Below are 5,961 nucleotides of genomic sequence, written 5' to 3' on the forward strand. Positions count from 1 at the left end.
GAGGACATGCAGAGGGCTGGTGTGACAGAGGAGGATGCTGGGGATAGGGTCAGATGGAGGCAGATGATCTGTGCGTGGCTGGGCTGAAGACTTGAGTGTATGATATGTCATGTTTTACCACCATTTCAATGAAATGTCAGTACAGGAGCTCAGAGATTCCCCGATTACACAAGGAGAAGACTGCAGCAAGGTCGGCGTGCCCTCAAGCCAGTATAAACGGTGACAGGATGTTGTGACATTACAGTTGGAGCAAGTCCACCAATGAAGTGGCCGTAAACCAGGTATCACTGCTGCTGTCAGCCTGCACCAGGTTTACAAGAAAACAGCTGCCAAGATGGTGATAAACCAAACACAGAGCTTTGAGTTTAACGTCACAGCTGTGAGCAGCTGGAAACTGTGTTTCTTCAGCTTTAAACTGAGCAGCAGGTTTGATGAAGGTGTCTTACTGACGTTTTTACCCTTGAAGGTTTGGACCTGTTTCTTTCTGCTACTTTTACAGTCTGAGTGCATCTATTACCCCGATGAGAGTGAAATGCACCATCAAGTCCACCTTCCTGTGATTTAGCAAATTTGTTGGGGAGGCTTGCTTCACAGGTGAACTCATAACTGTGGCTGGTGTGTACACCAACTTGCCCAACACACTTTATCACTGGCTCCGACCACAGTGCCGTTGGACAGTTTCCTCCCTGCGTGAAAGCTGGATGTAGCCTCACGATGTCACCCACTGGTTTCTGGATTTTGAAGCCTCAGCGTTTTGGCTGTTCACCTGTTGTTTTTGGAGCCATACTAGCTAATGCATGCAGACTTGGCTGACAGCAAGCACCACTACCTGCTGATTAATGCTAAGTGGCAGACCGGATGAATGTTAGAATTTCCAGTCTGTGAAATTAACCATATTTTTCAGATAATTGAATTAAAAATGCCCCAAAGGCTCCCAACAGCACAAACACAGTCCAGAGGTCCAGGTCAGGGACTCCAGCTAACTGAGATGAGGCCACACCCCCTCATTTTAAAGATGGTCAGCGTCCAAATAAATGAGTTGTAAAAGATTCACTGTGCATACAGTTGTTATTAAGGGGGAAATTAGCCATAGAGACCAAAACTCTTTCTCGTATCGGTCTGTAAACATGCTTATCTCCAGCTTCCTCCGACAGTCTAGCGAAGTTCATGCCACACCGTCCAGTTTTCCCAGCACGTATTCACACAGCAGCACTTTATGTCCTCCATCATTTGACCTTGAGAGGATCTGTGCTCCTTCAGGAGGCCTCAGACGAGCTGTTGTCAGGTTTGGTTGCATCAAACGGCCGGCCTGAGGTTTGACTTTCCTCTGCAACATCTTCTGCCTGTTTTGTAACACTCATTGTCTCAATGCTGAGTTGCATCAGTGGGGCAAAAGTTTAGAAGTAGCAAAACTGGAACTTAAATCAGGTTTAGATGAAGAAATTAACTTCTTAGAATAATGTGCAGTAAAAGAAAAAATAACTTGAAACTGGAAGATGGCGACAGTAAACTTTTAGTGAACAGAGCTACACAAAAATGATTAAAACACATCAATGACTGTGTGTTCAGCTGTTATGCATATGCGCCACATACCTGCTGCTCAAAACAGGACAGCTCAGCATCTCTGATTAGACAATGGATGGACTAAAAGTATGTATCACAGAAAACAGGGTGACTCCTCAGTCAGGCTATTTTATCCTCTTGTTGCATTTTCTGTTAAGGACGTGACCTTCAGATACTGTTCATCAGCTGTTTGTTTTTTAGGCCTGACACGTCTTCTTTTGTCCTCCACTTTTCCAGTTTCCTCAAATATTTTAAGAACACGCTGCATACAGTACCATGCTGATGTGCCAACTCTTCAGCTAATGTCTCAGGGAATCTCTTTGTTGGTGCAAAAATACTGTTTTATATTATTTTATGGTTCTTTGCTTAGTTGTCATATGGAGAAACATTTGTTCATCCCTTGAGTTGGGTACAAACTGAAAATGGTGAGGTAACGCTTCAGAGAACTACTGCTCAAGGCCACTTTAAAAATTCTTGGAAGACAAACCTAAAGAAATGAGTGGTGGTTACTGTAAAATATGAGTGATAGTCACGAGGAGGAGTGACAGTCCAAACACAAACATCTGGCCTAACCCTGTCCTCAGGCTGTTTATGATGAAAAATGAGCCCAAACTGAACCAAAACTAAAGACACTTCTGTGAATTTTTAGTTTAGTTTAATTTGTTTTGTATGTACCCATCATCGTTTCAGGGTTCATTTAATTTTTATAGTTTTAATAACCTAAATTTAGTTTTTAACTTTTTTTTTTATAAACTGCTAACTTTCTGATCACATCTGTCATCTGACTGTGGTTAAATTCACAGAAATGATGATGATTCATCTAAATTAAATGTAGCTGCAACTCATTCACTGAAGTTCATCTGTACTGGAAAAGCTGTTGAGAAATAAAGAAAAAAAAATGCGAGGAATTCAGCTGACACTCCCACTGAAAGGTAACTGCAGGCTGAATTTCATAATCTCAGACTATCTTTATCATAGCTTTAGAGTTCAGGGAGGACCAATGATCTTTAAGAAGCCCCAAAACTGAAGACGAAACTGGAGAATTATGTAGAAAATGACAGCAAAGGGTCTTTTCACTCTGAAAATATAATATTAGTGTTTAATGGTGATCTTACTCCAGCCCTCCCGCTCATTACAGAATCCAATTAAAGGTTTTACGGATGACTTTTAAATCACTGCATGGCTCCAGTTGTTATCTCCAAACTTTTGACTTCTGTACCCAGAGGCCTCAGATCACAATCAGCTGTTTTATTATTCCTCTCATTTTACCTCTTCCTTTTCTCTCATTTATGTACATTTATGTCATAGTCTATGATGCAGATGGGACTCAGCATAAAAGTAAATGGTTTTTATTTACATTGGGCAAAGGAATTGCAACAGCTGAGGGAATTCCAGTTAGCTATAACACCAGCTGTTCCCAGCTCAATGATCAGGCGGTGCCTGGAGAGCTTCCTTCCTCTTAAATAGCACACAGAAAATCAAGTGACTTCATTAATCCCAGGTGTGTAGACTGCAGGGCGGGAGCAGAGGTGGGACTCGGCCCTAGGGCCGCTTTTCCACCGTCGGGGTTCCGGTGCCAGTATTTGAACCGGGCCTGAGTTGAACCGAGTGCATTCTGGAAAAACCGCTGGATGGTTCAAATACTGGCACCAGAACACCGTCGGTGGAAAAGCGACCGTAGTTAACTTTAAGAGAGAATGAGTGAGTCAGTACAGGAGGACTGGAGGACTAGGACAGATCAAGCACACCCTGTTTCAGTGAATAACAACATGACATCTTACACTGTGAATAAAGCAGTGTGTGAAAAACTAAGTACACCTCACAGCCAAGTGCTGCTAATCAAATGCACTTCATTAAGAACTCTGCATAAACAAATGCCTGCAAACCTCAATGAAAGGAAGCAATGTTGTGAAGAAGAGTTGGCCAGAATTCCTCAACAACAATGTAGTAGACTGATAAGGTCATCCAGGATGGTTTGGGGTTTATTTTCTGTTTGTTAAGCCACATAGCACTGACCTGTGGACCATTCAAGCATAAAAAAGGCCCCTAACTCCAGGGATGAATCAGTGTTGTGTCCACACACAAACAAAGCAAAGAAATTATTTTAAATTCTCTCTTTAGGCACTTTGTTACCAGCAGCCTGTCACAAAAACACATCCTTTGTTCCCATTTCTTTAGTTGAATCTATGAAAAAACGGCAAAGATATCACAGTTTGATGGGAATGAAGTATTTTGCACCAACAAGGTGATTCCCAAAGAGCTATTAGCTGAAGCTCTCGCTGTGGTGTGGAGTGTGTCCTTAAAATATTTGAGGAAACTGATCATAAGAAGGACAAAAGAAGATGTGTCAGGCAGGGAACAGGGAGAAAAGGCTGGGGGTGCGTCAAATTACACAAGAACTGGACTGAAAATCAGTGTCAGCAGGTCTGAAGGAGTGATGGATCTACATTTGCCTCAACATTATTGAAGCAGGGTCATCATCAGAAAACAGAACAGAACTCAGCCAACATCCTGAATGTCCTTCAGGAAGCCTGGAGAACTGTTCCTGTAGACTGCTTAAAGAAATGACAGAAAGCTGCCTCAGAGAGTTCAGCCTGTGCTGAAGCATAAAGGTGGTCACGCCAAATATTGACTTTCAAGAACATAGTCATAAAGTTTGTGATATGGGACATTAGCATATGTTAAAATAGTACTTTAATAACGCTGAGGGGAGAAAATTTTTTTGACACATATTTAACAGAAGGCTTAAAATGAAACTCTAATGGCTGTTTTTAAGTAAGTGCTAAGACAATGCATCATGCATCTGTCCCCAAACTTATCTGCGCATCATAACTTTGTCCTGTCAACTGTAAACTTTTTGGCATTAATAAAACAAATGATAAATTCAGACCAGACTTTCACAGCCTTCATCTTTTACTGTTTTTTTGCTGGGTCCAAGTTTGAAAAACCCCACAGAGAGACGTGGAGTACTCACAGTTTCTTCTTACTATGTTTCTTCTTACTCAGACATGGCCCCCACAAAAAAAAATAGAAATGCTGCTGAATTCATTGACCTTTCACTCCTGTGATGCCTTTAGCTATTGTGTAATGTCTTTGCCCCCCAAACAGAATATCCAATACAGAAGGGAAACGTTGGATAAAGATCCCTCCATCAGCATGGTCTTAAGATATTAAATATGCTGCATCTTTAATAAGTTCTTATTTAGAAATGCCTACATAATAATAATGCACCTCTACTGCTCTTGTCTCGTGCTTCATTGTACTAAAGTCTGTGCCTTGTACTGTCTATAATTTATCTTCTTCTTCTTCTTCACCTGGTGTTTCCTCAGGTTTATATTTTTATGGCCAACCCTTTCAGTTTCTTCTGAATGTCCATATTTTTGACAGTTGTAGCTCAGACAGAAAAATTTCTGTACAGTAGATACACTTAAAACACAACCCAGCTCTCAGAAGTGTAAGTCATTTAAGCAGCTGAAAAGAATCAGGTGTAAGACCTGAGTCTGGTAGAAACAGTGACAACATCGTGGTGTAAAGGCATTTAGCTGCCTTCAAACTTACAGTTTTGATTAGACAGTCAAATAAATGCCAATATATTCAGCTGATAAGGAGACTTGTTGCACTTCAAATGGTCTGTAAAGTCTGGAATTGGGTTGTTAGTTGGAAATGGCAGGTGGGTCCAGACTTTTGCACAATGTGGTGTCTCGGCAGAGATATTTAATGAGAAAAGTTTAGATTAATTATTTAAAGTGATGCAGAATACTTGAGATTCTCACTCATGTCTCTACATAAATATATTTCAACCACAAACAAACTCACAAAAGGTGCAAATTGTTACATAAAAATTCAGCAGAATACAGAAAATTCACCCACAATCAAATTTCACTTGTATTTGTATTTAATTTTGTGCAGTTCAAAGTGCTTCACAGATCACTGAGAAGCTGATAAAAAAATACAATAACTAAACAAATAATGTGCAGTAATAATGAACAAGATAAAATCTCAAAGACATAAAATCTGATTTAAAAATAGCACAATAAGAGTACATCAAATGAAGCTGGGAACAATTAGAAAACAAATGAGATGATAATTAAATAAAAATGTGTAAACAATGCTGGAATTAAATAATTTAATGAAATAGTCATGCTGGATTAAAATGCTTCAATTAAAAAGTCTAAAAAGTGTGAAGCTAAAGTCAGACCTCCGGCTGCTCTCAGGGCTCAAGGTTTACTCTGAGATGTTTAACTTTGAAATAAATCCGAGTGTCACTCCACTGTAATCTGTAAACTGATCCATGTGACTCCGATTAATTTTAAGTCACCAATAATTAATGATCTGGGTGTGTGGCGGGTGAATTAACTCCCGGAGATCCGCTGCGCTCATCCAGCTGCCTTTCACCTT

Source organism: Archocentrus centrarchus, chromosome 14, assembly GCF_007364275.1.
Source record: "Archocentrus centrarchus isolate MPI-CPG fArcCen1 chromosome 14, fArcCen1, whole genome shotgun sequence".
In the NCBI taxonomy this organism is placed as follows: domain Eukaryota; kingdom Metazoa; phylum Chordata; class Actinopteri; order Cichliformes; family Cichlidae; genus Archocentrus; species Archocentrus centrarchus.